The sequence below is a fragment of the Lampetra planeri genome, chromosome 13 (assembly GCF_965212315.1).
Source record: "Lampetra planeri chromosome 13, kcLamPlan1.2.h2, whole genome shotgun sequence".
NCBI classification, from domain to species: domain Eukaryota; kingdom Metazoa; phylum Chordata; class Hyperoartia; order Petromyzontiformes; family Petromyzontidae; genus Lampetra; species Lampetra planeri.
In genome coordinates this window covers 11685218-11701677 of record NC_136119.1, presented here as the reverse complement: position 1 = coordinate 11701677, position 16460 = coordinate 11685218, and the positions used below count along the sequence as shown (strand labels likewise).

Genomic DNA, 16460 nt, shown 5'->3' with positions numbered 1-16460 from the left:
GTTCCGGCTTTCATAGGTGCTCGCTAACAGCACTTGCCCCCACAGTCTGTTAAGGCTACACGGGGGGTCTTTGTTTTTTGTTGGTGTGTGTTGATGTGTGTTGGTGTATTGCGGTCGTCTGGGGAGCGGTGGCGCAGTGGTTCGCGCGCTGCGCTACGAACCCGGTGAGGCGAGTTCACTTCCCGCCCACGGCCACCGACAACAGCGGTCACGATTATCTGAACCGGTCCTGGGCCTCCCCTAGGTCGCCTCAGCCTCAAATGAGTAACTGGTGCGGTGGTGTAATTAAACGTCAGCGCTGGAGAGACAAAGGCGACTGTGCGCATGTTTTCCGGCCACACAACCCACATGAGCCCTGTCGCTCACCAACCGCACACTTGCCCCATCAGCCTGTTTAGGTTACACGGGGGATCTTTGTCTTTTGTGGTGGTGGTGAAGGGATGGGGGGGGGTATTCTCTATGGAATTCGCTCACAAATGATACAGAGACGATGTAAACGTTTGACGCGAGACGAAATGCGCGGAGTGTCCGCACCACGATCCACGAATAACAAGAAAAGTAATCCGTAATGTTTGCACAACAACGAGTTATTGTTACGGGAATATGGCAGCGTTGACAGATGTAATATGCCGGCGTACAGGGCACCGTGACTGACTGCACGCTTTAAAACTTGTAAAATGTAATTATACTAAAAATGATGGATATGTATATACAGGTACTGTATGAACGCAGGTAACGCTTTCATTACAGTAAAAGTTAATACTGAGATGAAACAAATTCGTATGGAGTCACTGCCGTGTATTTTCCATTTCTCGCGTGACACAGTTGTTTTTGTACTGATTTATATTTGCTTTATTGCAATACTTTCCTTTTGCTATGTTTTCCTTTTGTCGTTGAGATGACCCAGGTTCATTCTTGAAAATTGCACTTATACTTATATCGCGAGTTCACACCTGGTTAAACATGATTAATTATAAAACCGTATAGTGCTACGATAGTTAGTGAAGTATCCGACCCAATGAATCTGTCATCATCGACATCAGCCGTGACCAATCAACAGTTGGATGAAGGACCTTCCCAAGCCGTCTCACAACACATTCGCTTGAGCTGCATGCGCCTGGCTGTGTTATTAGCGTCCGTCTGGTCAACTCCCAAGCGTGCCGGTGGTCACCTCAAAGTGATCGGTTGCATCGCCCGGATCAGCTGAGTATCTTTTCGCAAAGCCGCGTTGACTGGCGTGGTGAAGTATGGTCGCATGTCTTCCACCCATAGAGTTAAGGGTTGACATTTAACGCAGAGGTATATAGGAGGGGTTGTCGAATGGTGTCTCGGATTTTGACCCCCCTCCCCCCAAACAAAAGTCTATATCCTGCTGTATAATGATTGAAATTCTACACAGTACTGTTGCCATCATGTGATAAATCATGTAGGCAATTTGGTAATTCCATGCATATCATCAGTATGCATATTACTAACCAGTTATATGCAAAGATTAAAATAGTGTTTTCTTGCAATGTTGATGTAGTTCTAGATTTGAAGCTTTCGTGACTGCAAGGAATCATCTTCTTAGGTTTTTTCGGTAAAGTCACGTAGAAAGTAAAATAAAATAAAAACAAAAATCACGACGTTTCGGAGGCAACACAAGTCTCCATCATCAGGTGGGACCGTCACAGCCAGATTAGCTGTATTGATAATAATAAACACGAGAAAAAAAAAAGGGTTAGGGTTAGGGTATTGATACAGCTAATCTGGCTGTGACGGTCCCACCTGATGACGGAGACTTGTGTTGCCTCCGAAACGTCGTGATTTTTGTTTTTATTTTATTTTACTTTCTACGTGACTTTACCGAAAAAAAACCTAAGAAGATGTTGATGTAGCTTTGCAATGTGTGTCGTGAACTGAAATAACCGAGTTGAATAAAACTAAACTATAAACTTTTTATTTTACTAGGCAAGGCCGTTTGAGCTCTATGGCTCTTTTTCAGAAGCGACCAGGCCACAAATGAATGCTCAACTAAGTGGATTATCATCATGTGGACATTTATAGAAGCCAAATTATCTAAAACGCACGTTGATTCTAAACGCGGAGGGAAAACCCCGACGGCACGCAAACTCCAAAGTCAGGTCGGGATCGAACCCACGACCACTTGTATACAGGTGAGGTGGTTAACATCTTTACGTGTGTGTGTTTGGTGTGTGTTTGGCCGGGGGCATGGGGTGGCGACGGTAAAGCAGTGAATGTAAGACACAAAGCCGAACCCACACCCCCCTCCACCCAACTTCAACAGCCCCAGGTCACCGTCAAACGTAATCCGTTTCTGCCAATGGGAACACGGCATGGCACTCAGTTCACTGGGGCCGCTGATTCCAGTAAGTCAATATCAATGTCAATCGCTTTAACATGTATGTGGCTCTCAATGCGTCTCGTCAACTGTGTATACATTGTGGGGAGCGGTGGTGTAGCGGTTAGCGCGCTGGCCAACACCGGTGACGATTATCTGAACCGGTCCTGGGCCTCCCCTAGGTCGACTTAGCCTAAAATGAGTACTTGGTGCGATGTGTGAGCATCGCCACTAGGGAGACAAAGGCGGCCGGGCGTGGTGTTGGCCACCCACCCCCTCGTGTGCCGTGCCGGCCTTCATAGGTGTTACTCGCTTACAGCACTTGCCCCAACAGTCTGTTAAGGCTAGACTAGGGATATTTGTGTTTGCGTCAATTGAACCAAAACTCGTGGTCTCAAAACAACCACCATTGGGAAGACGCTCATTTCACGTTGTGTAAATTCCACATTACCATGACGGGGGGTGCAAGTTTATCGATAGAGACACCGCTGCGAACTCACGACCTTTGCCAATATCGCCCCCCAGCCGGATAAGAGCCGTGTACACATTGTATTGTGGCGGAGCGGTGGCGCAGTGGTTAGCACACTGCATCATCAACATCGAGTGGCATCTCAATTGGTCCTGCCCCGCTACTCCCCTCTCTTCCATTCACCAATTCGCACTGACCATTGTGGTGAAGTATGGACGAGTAGAAACTATTAATGTTGTAGAAAAGTCACAATGGACGTCACATCACACCCATCTTGTCGTTGATGTCTCACTTGCAAACGAGATACAGTCTTCATTGCACGCCTCGCCGGATGTAAAGACATTCATCCCCAGCACATGATGTCAACAAGACGTTGATTTTACAGCAGTGATCGACATTGCCTTTCGATCCTGCGTAAGCAGGATCAACACACGTACAGCAGCGGTGGACAAACACAATGAAATAATCAACGATTTTTGGGTTTAGATCGCGTTATTTATAAATGTGTCGTAACCCTCCACCACCCGACACGGCCAATCAGTAAAAAAAAGGTGTCACGTTGACAAAAGACAAATAGTTCACTGCTTTAGCCCACCGGTGTGTTGAAGCGTGAAACCACAACATTTACAATTTGAGTACGACGTTTCGCTGGTAATTGCATCCAGCATCATCGGGCAATTCGCCAGAATGGTGAGGCTCTGCTGTGTCTCCCGTTCTTATATAGAGCAGCAGCAGGGTGACGTCATCATTAACTCATTAACTCATCAGGTGCAAAGATTTGAGGGGGGGGGTTATTGTAATTATATACTTGATTAGTAATAAGGCTATTGTTACGATGCGAGTTGTAGATTAGTAATCATTTGGAATGTGTACTATTGTGATTATGCTACATTAATAATCAGTTAGTGCTTGTTTCCCTTATAAGGAATTGTAATGCAAATGATTACTAATCTACAACTCGCATCGTAACAATAGCCTTATTACTAATCAAGTATATAATTACAATAACCCCCCCCCCCTCAAATCTTTGCACCTGATGAGTTAATGAGTTAATGATGACGTCACCCTGCTGCTGCTCTATATAAGAACGGGAGACACAGCAGAGCCTCACCATTCTGGCGAATTGCCCGATGATGCTGGATGCAATTACCAGCGAAACGTCGTACTCAAATTGTAAATGTTGTGGTTTCACGCTTCAACACACCGGTGGGCTAAAGCAGTGAACTATTTGTCTTTTGTCAACGTGACACCTTTTTTTACTGATTGGCCGTGTCGGGTGGTGGAGGGTTACGACACATTTATAAATAACGCGATCTAAACCCAAAAATCGTTGATTATGAACAATATTGGTCGCGAAAGCCAAACACAATGAACACAAACTCATTCTTGGTTCTTTCGGTAAAGGCATGTAGAAGGGAAATAATGAAATAATACAAATATTAAACAAAAAAAATTCTCACGACGTTTGATATTCTTATTATTTTATTATTTCCCTTCTACGTGACTTTACCGAAAGAACCAAGAATATAAATCCCTGCAGTCACGAAAGCTTTAAATCGAAATTTATGCGTTGTTGTTATTTATTATTTTGGCGCCATCACAGCCTCACCCCCCCAAACCCCTCCCTCCAACCCCCCCCCCCTCCAAACCCCCCCTCCAACCCCCCCCCTCCAACCCCCCCCCTCCCACCCCCTCCTCCAATCCCCCCCTCCAACCCCCCCCTCCAACCCCCCCTCCCTCCACTAGTTAGTGACTCTCTAACTAGTGAGTAGACTCACTAGTTAGTGAGTAGACGCTCTAGTTATTCTCAAGCCACGAGGCTTGGGGGTTGCACAAAATGAGACTTTTGACTCCGTGGACCAAAAATGCCTCGATTCTGACAGCGCCGCCTAGCGGATTGACGCGGCCGGGAGGCAGAACGAGGTGATTGAGATCACAGGTAAGTCAAATCTCTTTATTATATTATATATTATTATATATATTATATATTTGTCTTTTTTGGGCAGGTAAAGAACCACTGAGCTATACAGATCTTTTTCAGGAGCGACCTTGCTATCACAAACGATGTCTCAACGAAAGTGGCTTATCATGGAAGTGGCTTATCATAGGTCAATGTAGTGTGGACATTTATAGCGGCCAAATTCTCAAATCGCATGTTCATTCTAAAAGTGGAGGGACAAACCGGAGGAGCCCTGAGAGAAAGAAAAAACACGCGACCAGGGGGATTCGAGGTCGGGATCGAACCCACGACCTCCTGTATACCAGGAGGTAGTTAACATCTTTACATTGTGGCGCACACGCATTGAAACCCTCCCACAGATCATCAATGGCAACTACTGTTTGCGAGCACCTATAAAGGCCGGCAACGGCGCACAAGGCGGTGGGTGACCAGAACCACGCCCGGCCGCCTTTGTCTCCCTGGTGGCAATGTTAACGCATCGCACCGGGTACTCATTTTAGGCTAAGTCGATGTAGAGGAGGGCCAAGGCCCGGTTCAAGATAATTGTCACTGGTGTTGGCCGTGAGCGGGAATCGAACTCGATGCGTCGACGCACACACAGTGCATGGAACTTCGTGACGGCACACACGCAAACGCACGTACACACATGTACACACACACACGTACACACACACAAACGCACACACATACACACACACACAAACTCACGTAGACACACACACAAACTCACGTACACACACACGTACGCACAAACTCACGTACACACATACACACACACATGTACACACACACACAAACTCACGTACACACACACACGTACACACACGCACACACACACGTACACATGTACACACACAAACGCACGTACACACGCACACACATACAATGCAGTACACACGCACACACAGAAACGCACGTACACATGTAGACACACAGAAACGCACCTACACACACACACAGAAACGCACATACACACACACATAGAAACGCAATACACACGCACATACACAAACGCACGTACACATGTCGACACACACACAAACGCACCTACACACACACAGAAACGCACATACACACACACATAGAAACGCAATACACACGCACATACACAAACGCACGTACACATGTCGACACACACACAAACGCACCTACACACACAGAAACGCACGTACACACAGACGTTAACAGAAGCACATGCAAGCTCCCATACACACAGAGGTGTGTGTGTGCACGTGTACATTTTCATACTTGGACGCGTGCGACTTTTGCGTATCGGAATAAATATCCATTGAAGAATGTTACGAATAATCTACGATCCGATGCCAAGAAAGAAAATACGTGTGTGTGTGCGTGGCTTTGAGCAACAACAAATATATATATAGTTTTGTAAGGCTCAGCCATTCATCGAACATGTATTTTTTTTTCGATTTAAAGCTTTCGTGACTGCAGGGATTCATCTTCCTGGTTCCTTCGGTAAAGTCACGTAGAAGGGAAATAATAACAGGGCTGTCGGAAAAACAGCCCTGTCCTTCACCTGAGGACGGATGCTTGCGTTGTGGCCGAAACGTCGTGAGAATTGTATTTTATTATGCTTTATTTTAAATATTTTATTATTTCCCTTCTACTTGACTTTACCGAAAGAACCAAGAAGATGCATTTTTTTTTGTACGTACGCATCCGCACAATCTCAGCCATCGTGAGCTCAGCCCCGTGGGGACCGTGGCAGCTTCAGGGAAACCCAAAAGCCGTCCGCGGTGGAGCGTCCGACGGGGGAGAGACGCCGGCCAATCGTTCGGGCTCCCACCTCTGAGATGCACAACGCGCAGAATAATAATATCTCACGGGAGCGGACGAAGAAGTGCGATGCTCCACGTGGCGACGATCCATCATCGGCTCGAGTGGTGCGTTGTTCTCGCTGTTGTTGTCATTTTTGAAACTGACAAACCAAACGGGACTTTCAATCGGAATATGTATTTTTGCTGGAGGATTTTGATGAGCTATAAAGCTTTTTTTTTCTTCACCACAGATGTCCAAGTAGGGGCAGGAATTCTAGATTTGAAGCTTTCGTGACTGCAAGGATTCATACTCTTGGGTTTTTTCGGTAAAGTCACGTAGGTAAAAAATAAATAAAAATAAAATAAAAATAATATAAATAATAATATAAATAAAAGAATACTATTTTTATTATTTATTTTTACCTACGTGACTTTACCGAAAAAAACCTAAGAGTAGGGCAGGAACACAGGACAGCAGCCACCTCACCAAGAGGACGTCCTGGGAAAACCAGGGCAGGTGGTAACCTCCCAGTTTGTTCCATGTTACCCGACGTACCATAAGCGCGTGGGTGTTGCATTACTGGTTCGAGACTGGCAGAAGTCATGAACACCAACCCGCAGATGCTCTCTAACAAGGAGACGCTCTGACTCTGTAGCGATTAAGCATCACGTGCATAGTTTGTTTACACGTTGAAGTTCATCAGACGAATTTGTAAATTATGCTTATTTTTGTATTTTAAACGATCTTATATACGCATTCGAGAAGAGCCAGTCGAGGTGGTATCGAGCACCTGATAAGGATGCCCCCCACGGTAGACTCCCCCTGGGGATAGCAACGTGCCACTGGGCAAAGACATCGGGGCCGGCCCCAGGACCACGTCGCTCGTCTGGCCTGGGAACGGCCGGGAATTCCCCAGGAAGAGCAAAAGTGTCAGTGGCCAGCGAGGTTGTGAACCGCTACTACTCCACACGCTGCTGCTGCTGCTGCCGCAGAGATCCTCGCTAGGACACCAGCGGGCTGAGAAACGAACGGACGAATCGACACATTCAGTTCGTCTCCACGCAACTGCGTTTTCACAACTTTTATTTTTTAGTTTTAACAAAGCAATCCTTACGTAAGATGTTAATTCTCAAGGGGCATTTAACGAGTCGTGTTAATGTATGCACAGGGCGTGTACAACGGGTGGAACACACACACACACAAAAACCACGTGTTTTGAGAAGAAGTGCCGCAGTTGCAGACTCAGATGATTGTCGAGTGTGAGCGGCTATCTCGTTAGGGATGAAGCAGTTTCTGTGTTGAACAGCTGCCAAGTCAAGACACTGAGTAGGCATTGCATCATGGGCACCACAACAACAACAACAACAAAACCCAACACACTTAATTCACCACAGGATGCCCCCACCCCCACCCCCACCCCCTTATACATTGAGTAAAAGATAACTTAAACCACGGATGAGCAAACACTGAACCCACAAGGTCTAATTGTCACCAAATTGTCGGAGCGCGCGCACGAGACGAGGTCTCTCCGAGTGCATCACGAGCGGTGTGAATTGAAGGCGCGGCGGTGTTGTTTGTTTGTTGTTGTTGTTATGCACGCCGCAAGTGCAGCAGGCAACGCGGAGGCATTCACTCACCTGCTGTTAGCGTCCCGACTTGATGACCTGTGAAACTCAATTGCTGATACGCAACCCAATGCGACTGGCATTCATTAAGCCACTAACAAGTAATTATGGTAAGGCAGAGTGCTTCCTTGAGTTAATCAGAATAAAAAATTAAAATCTGTATTTATACTGCATGAATCCGATGAGATATCCGATGAGCTCTAGAAAGAACACTTTCTTTAAGAAAAAAAAACCCCGAATGCTTCGCAAGAATGGCTCCATTCCACAGTCACGCAATTGGCACTGATGGTGAAAAAGCGCGTGGCGATTTTTTTTCGGGTGAATAACATTTTGAGCACAAGTTTATCTACTGCATGTGGCATTACGATGCTTTGCCCTCGCTCGTAAGCAGTTGGCGTTAATTTGTTAAGGGTCATGTTCCAAAAGGCACACGCAAACCCGCTCTATCAAAGGAAACCATCGATCATTATTACAAGGCTCTAGAATATTTTTTATGTGTACCCATTGATGGGTTGTCCCCCGTATAGCCTAAACAGACTGTTGGGGCAAGTGCTGTTGGCGAGCACCCATGAAGGCTGGCACTGTGGTACACGAGGGGGTGGGTGGCCAGCACCACGCCCGGCCGCCTTTGTCTCCCTCGTGGCGATGTTTACTACACACTGCACCAGGTACTCATTCGAGACTGAGTCGACCTAGAGGAGGCCCAGGACCAATTCAGATAATCGTCACTGGTGTTAGCCGTGAGCAGGAATCGAACTCGGGTCACCGGGTTCGTAGCGCAGCGCGCTAACCGCTACACCACCGCTCCCCACAGTGCATTCCCAGCGGCACGCGCAATGCCCAAACCATGTTTGCCTAACCTTTGCAACATTTCAGTGTCAATCAAGCCAGATGGCCTAAGCGCTTGACCTCTTGGTAGCAGTCTGGGTCTGGATCTGTTCTCAACACTTTATCAAACGTGGTAATCCTTACAAAGAGCCCTTATCACCAAAGGTGTAACAGCAAGGCGGCTGCTGCTGCGATGTTCCTCCGAGTGAATTCCACGTGCTCAGCAGGAGTCCCGTGCCTTTGTCAATGAAGAACGTGGAAAATGTCAGAAACGTGGCTTATTTCTAGCTGTAGTCTGCAAACATTTGGGGGGGCATGACTTGAGAAAGTTTAACACGTAGAAAGTTTTCGCTCCCAATATTATCCACAAGCATTTTTTTGTCGGTTCCATCGCGTAAATATGAATGTGTCGTTAAACCTGTCACCTCCCGACACAGCCAATTAGTAAGGTTTATCATGTAAACATAAGGAGAGTATACCCACTACATTTACAATTTCAATTTTATTGTAAACGAGCTTGTTTGTCCGTCCAAGGACGGGTGTATATTGCAGTAAATCTGAAATATTAAATAGAAAAATTGTTCAGCTCATGATTATTAATGAGGGGGGTTGCCCCATGTGGAGTGACGTCACGCGCGGGACACACAGACATTCTTGGCTCATTATATTTGGAGTCTATATTGTAGGTTTACTCTCCAACACACTGGAGTGCTGTTTACGTGACTAACCTTAATAATTGGCTGTGTCAGGTGGTGGATTTAACGACATATTTATGCAATCTAACCCAAAAGAAAAACCTTCTATTCTGGATAACTTTGAGAAGGTTGTATTGGCATTAGTCTCATGATGTTTTTGGCTAGTGGGTTGAGAAGTGCTAAGAGACCCTTTCCCAGTCATTGTCTTTCCTGATGGCACGAGGAGATTTCCCCGTCAATTCATGGCATCTGCGCGTTTGGCAGTGATCACGCAACATACCGATAGGACATTACGTATTAAAAAAAAGCAAATATGTAGCCTATTTTAAATACAGGATGAATGTTTTTTTCAAGGAATCTGTTGCTATTGTACCTAAAAGGTTCGTGTATGAACGTGAAAGACATTTTGTAAAAAGATCATCCAACGATTAAGACGGTTTGTGTACCATTAAGTTACAAGAATATAATACAATCTAGATACAGAAGAGCTACTTATATGTTTAAATATTAATGGGTAAATATATGATTCACCATGTTGGAGGGATGAAAAAAATAATTATACCAATCTAATAAAGAAACACACACACGCACATATTATTGCAACAACTTGCAATTAAGCGGTAAAAATGAAACATTTCGATTCCAGACGCAATCTTGTGGATAATGTTTACATCTCTCTTGGCAATGATTTAGAGCGCTTTGTCAGTCCACTTTTGGATGAAAGGCTTCCGCACCCCATGGCAATCGTTGGGGGTTGTTTCACCATACTTCACCATGCTGGTCAGCAGTGCCGGATTCAGCTAGTGCGGGGCCTGTAGCATATGTTCTAAAGGGGCCCTAATATAAAAAAACACGTAAATATTAAAACACAAATGTTTAACTTGCATAGTAAAGTAATTGTATTTTTTCATTTGCTATACAGCCAGATAGTACGACCAATCGCTAATCTTAAACACCTAGTCGTTCATAAAAGTTGATGGCAGTATAGTACTATAGTAATAGAGCAAGTGCAGAATCACTGAACCGGAATTGATAGCTTGAAAGCGTTTCGCGATGGGCCTTTGAAAGTACGAGGCCCGTAGCATATGTAGCTACTTTTGCTAATAGGACAATCCGGCACTGCGGGTCAGTGGGGGTTCGTGAAGGACTTGGGAATCAGGTTCGGTTAGGATATCACTTGCCACTGATTGTTAGGATTTATACAGGGTGGTTCAGATGTCTTGTGACCCACCCCCGTCTAATTCTCTAAAGCTTAATATTTTGTAAGTAAGGTTTATTTAATACGTAAATATATGTGCGAAGGAACAAAAAACATGTTTGTGGTCAATTAATTGGGGGTCACAAGACATTCAGATCATCCTGTACAACGGAGTGCGTTCACCACTGCGCCACCACCCTCCTGCGGCAGAGTCACTAATGAAGAAAACACTTAAACTCATGAATAGGTCGTGGCCCTCCGATTTGTCGCACCGACTCTCACGGCGGTCACCTCGTTGTGATCGTTATCCTACACGGAGGCGTCTTGCACAAACGCCGCGCCACGCGCTAGCTACCAGAGGTGTGGACTCGAGTCATGTGACTTGGACTCGAGTCAGACTCGAGTCATGAATTTGATGACTTGCGACTCGACTTGGACTTGCATAACAATGACTTTGTCCCACCTCTGCTATCTACCACCGCCAACTTTCGCTGAGTTTTGAATCTCTCCCACATACCGCATTTCAAAAAGGCCTCGTTCCCAAATCAAGACACGTGCAGCCACGCCGCCCTCGCTGTGCCTAATTGTTTACACAATAAACGGCGCAAAAAGGCGAACCCAGCCAAACAACTGCCAAAAAGAATGCGCCAATTAGTAATCTGTAAGTAATCAAAAAGTGGACGGTAGCATCGTCCCAAACACAGTAATCAAAGAGTAAAGTGTTTGCACACAAGGCGGTTCTTTGAAGACGCACGTCCTAATTGCCCGCAGCTGTATCTTCACGCTTGGCGGATCCCCGGGGGAGTCGCCGAGCCCCATGATGTCCCGTGCTTCTCTTGCATCCGACGCGGAAAGGACATCGAACTCTGCTGGTGAAATTCAGAAATGAATGCGTGCACACCAACTCGGGTGTATCGCGTTCAGTATGATCTTCATTTTTCAAATTGCAATGTCCAATTTAAAATCATATACCGGTTTAAGTATGCAAAATGCCCGGAGACGTGATGTAGAAAAGTGCAGTAATGATTTCTAATTAAGTATGTACTTATAAAATAGGTTTTACCCTTTTTGGCAATAAAACAGGTGTTAAGATGTTAAAACACCAAACTGAAACCTTTTGCAAGGAACCATGTCTGCATTAACCACGTATATTTGTGGTGAACATGCAAACAAAAAATACAGGCTCTGACAGTATATGATGCATTGTATTTGAAACGGATTGGTCCACACCAGAGACAGCTTTCTTCAGAGCCCATTCTCAAACGCTGTTAGACCAGAGGACGCCAAAAGGCGAACAGCACAAAAACAATGCCACTCTCAGGACATTGAGAGCTCGGGTTGAGCAGCTACATCATGGGACCAGTTTTACTGGGAGAAACCGACTGGTTCCACCAGCCCACAGGGGATTATTGTGTCCGTCCGTCGTGCAGGGAGGGGCTGGGTGGGGAGGGTGGGGAGGTTGGGGCTGGGTGGGGGGTGGAAGGGGTGGGGCTGGGTGTGGAGGGGCTGGTCACTCCGTGGTGCCCTTATAAAACTCAACGTTTAACCTAGCCACGCCGGTTTGTGCCCGCCCTCACAGTTGGGCATATTTGCGGAATACACCACGCCGCCGTTGACACTGCCATTGACCGAGCAACCCAACGTTCCTACCAGCTCCCTCCGTTGGAATGTGTACTGTTCGCCTTTTGACGTCTGTATGTACTTGCTCAAATTGACTGGGTTCGTAGTATATATTTTGCACGTGTAAAATGTCTCAGTTATGTTGGTTTAAAGCCAGAATTAAACTATGAACACGTTGAACTGCTTAAATTAATAAACTGCAAAAACAACGATGAACATACTGAGCTAACAGCTTAATCATAACACAAACAGATCACTTACACTCGAGCAGCACAATAACACAAACTGTATGCTCAGGCCTGCTTCCAAGCCTGTACCATTATTATGGCAAACTACAAGGTACATATTCTTATACTTTTTTCTGGGTAATTGTACGTATGCATTTATTAAGTCAATAGAAATTTAAATACTGTACACAGCAGAGATGAAACATAAGCACGATCAACTTTTGATCCTTTCAAGTTTAGCATTCTATAACGAATCCAACGTAGCGTATCAAGTACAATGATCATACAAAGAACGTCTTTTTGACAGAACAAATTCAGGACCCCAAAAGTGACAACCTTCTCTCCTCCTCTTATATTGCTCGTCTAGGGTTGCCACCTATCCTGGTTGTTCCAGCATGCCTCCTTTCTGAAGTAGCGTCTGTCTCGGCAAAATCTGTTAAGCATTCGGAGAACATTAAAGTCACAATTTGTTTCTTAATTAATAATAATGATGATGATGATAAACCGCTCAAGATAAATACATTGCCACGTAGCCGTCTCCTTTACTGGTATTGTGAGAAATTCAAATTGTATCCATGATGCGTCCCGGTTATTTTTTTACATTCGTGATTACAAACGCGCTCATTTAAATTTGCGCTCACTGGAATTTAACTAAAGAGCTCCGCCTATAACAGCTAAACCAGGGCCTCTTCAAAATACCAAAAATGTTCATGGTCATAAATGATCACAATGTCAATAGCGGATGACACGATCAGCCAAAAAAAGAAACAAAGTACGGCAGTGCATGAAAATTATGTTGTAACCGATGTCGTGGCAAGTCTCTAATGTTGCACCAATACCCAGAATTGTTTTTCCAGATGCTGGGGAATAGAGTATTAATTAAAATGTGCTGGAACACCTACTCCGGCTCTATGAATGATTCTATAAAAGCCAGGACATGGCTCACAGGTGTGAGCAATGACAACAGCGGAGCCCGCGTTTTGTATAGGTTATTACATTTTGCGCTGTGGCCTTTTCCTTGGATCCAAATAATAACGCAACGTGAAGCCATGCGTCAAATAGGTTCTGCGGCATAAATGACACATCGCAGCGTCTAAATAATAATCATGAACAAAAAAAAACTCCACGTTCTCAACGGTGACAGCAGCATCAAAGAATCGTGTAGCACGAATGGAGAGCTGTTTGAAGTGCACACTGACATCTCTCTCTCGAGATATATACACGCGCGCGTATGGCCACAACACAAATTAAAGACGCTTATCCTTACACTCCACTGCAGGTATAGCATTACATTGTGAATAAACGAACCCCCACCCCCATTTACCATCTGCTAATTATCTGTAGACAACTAGCTCCTGATAACTGCCAAGGGTTTGCATTCTCGATACCGAATGTTACGTGCGAACATCGATTCAATCGGGGGCACGTCTACGGGATATTCCATCAGTATTAAGTGAAGTCACCGCCTTCATTTGTACAATTATGCTAGACTGTACTGTCTGCTTGTGATGTGCACATTCCCGATGCCCTTTTCTCCGTGGTAGAGAGAGAGAGATGCGTGCAGCATTAATCTTGGCAAAAATAACGTGGCCACTTCAATTAACCCGTCACGACGGGACACTTTTGCAGTTCATAAACAATGGAAATGTCACGGCAAATTGAGCTCACGTTGTTATGGCTGGGCACTGCTGATAGAGATGACGCGCAATGGCCATACGATCAGTCTGGCCGGTGAAATTTCAGGCAATTCTATTCGAGGAGCGAGGTTGATCTTCATACGCCCGGCTTGTTAGCCTCAAGATGTTGCAACCCAGTGGTGCAAAGTCACCGCTTTGTATGCTCGCATCAAGAGCAACGCTACAGTCAAGGTGATAAAAAAACACGTGGAAAAAAGATATTAAATAGATGGCTGTAAAGTTATACACGGTGAACATTCGAAAATCAAATGTGCACAATTGTATGATAGGGAAAAAACGAACATTTAAACGTTAAGTAAAGTAAGGAGTAAGACATTTTTTCCAAGACGAAAAAGGGTAAAAACAAATATTGTAATCAACGCGCTTTTGGTACATTTTTTTAAAACCGATACATTTCCATCACTTTGAAGTGCCATCGTCTGATGCCGCAATTTGTTTTTAAAATGTTCCGTGTTTGCTAAGAGATGACGTTTTCCATTGAAACCAAAATACACTTTGATAGGCTCCATTGTCACGTGACAAGTGCTTTGAAGTTTGTAGAAAAAAAATAGTTCTCATAATATAACAAGCAAATATTTGTTACTTCTCTTAATTTTTGCTGAACTTTGTTGGGGTTTCCTACTCTTGGACAATATTTAATCGCAAAGAAGTCGGTTCAACACACACCAGATTTTGTTAACTTTATCAATAAGAGATGAATGATGACAGCTTGGCATTGCTGATAGGGGCTGTGTGGGCGCCGCGGTGACGAGATGTTAACTACCTCGCCACGTGATAAGCCACTTCGTTGAGCTATCATTTATGGCCAGGTCGCTTATGAAAAAGAGATATTTAGCTCAGTGGGTTTTACTTGGTAAAAAAAGTAAAATTTAAGTTAAAAAAACATGGCTGGGATGTCAAGTATGAACTTATGATCGAGGGCTTGCCACTACCAATTCATCTACATTCCAGTACAGCATGTGACCTATTTTTTTTATTGAAAGGTGCTGGTGATTTTCAGCTAAAGGGAGCGAGTGAGCAGCTAACATAATGCACAGGGATGGATATTCATCACCAGGCTGCACATCTGCTGCATGAGACGTTTTAGATTGCGAAATAGATAAAAAAAACCTGTGCTATCTGTTATCTGTTGGTAGGATTAGAGCACACTTGGCCCAAAATAGCACTGCTTCATCTGCAATTGTGGTGTCCAGGACACACTTAATAACCCACCTAGATTTCGTATTGTCTGTCCACAGATGGCGACACAATGGACTTAATAATTCACTCACTCGGATTACTTAATCCACCCTCTCAACGAGACCTTATTTTCTAAACAATGTTATTTTGTGGCTTATCAAGTATTTTTTTAAGGAGCAGGTAGCTTGGCCCGTGCGAAACCCACTGTGGCCCATCTCCACACTTACCTACCTGATAGGTTCAAGTTCAAGTTCATTTATTAGGTATAGCCCTGTGAGCCATTCAGCTCTTGAATCGGGTGCAACCGCAACAAACAAAAAACAAAAACATGAACAAAAAACATCTTAAAGTGAATATGTGACTAAGTGCAAACAGAAAATCCAAGAAAAGACAGGTGCGAAATAAGTTCAACATACATACACAATGAGTTGGCAGTATTAGCAGGTATGCAGCTGTGTTAGTTACATTACCGTCACTGTGATCTTGGGGTTTTGCACACACGCAGTCGAGAAATGATTGTGAGAGAGATTGGGGATATCGGCCGCATTGTTTAGAGTTCCCAGTGTGTGTTGATTGCAGCTGATTCACGTGATCAGGTTTCGTGACGTCACACCCAAGGTAAACTCAAGCTCAAGGTCTGACGCTACCCAATAAACTGCGCCCAGCCCGCACACCTGTACACCTGTACACACACACACATAAAGCTACATATAAAGATCACCCGTATAGCCTTTAATAGACTGATGTGGAAAATGCTGTTAGCGAGCAAGACCGGCACAACACACGAGGGGGTGGGTGGCCAACACCACGCCCGGCCGCCTTTGTCTCCCTCGTTGGCGATGTGT

General features: G+C 44.8%; 1 long non-coding RNA gene across 1 annotated transcript; it reads right to left on the bottom strand.

Moving 5' to 3' along the window:
• Positions 1-9092: 9092 nt before the first annotated feature.
• Positions 9093-16197, bottom strand: LOC144722166 (uncharacterized). Its single transcript, XR_013586019.1, has 3 exons — positions 16086-16197; positions 14408-14596; positions 9093-11758 (listed from the first exon to the last, which is right to left on the bottom strand). It is a non-coding gene; the product is annotated as an uncharacterized LOC144722166 (long non-coding RNA).
• Between the last annotated feature and the right edge of the window lie 263 nt (positions 16198-16460).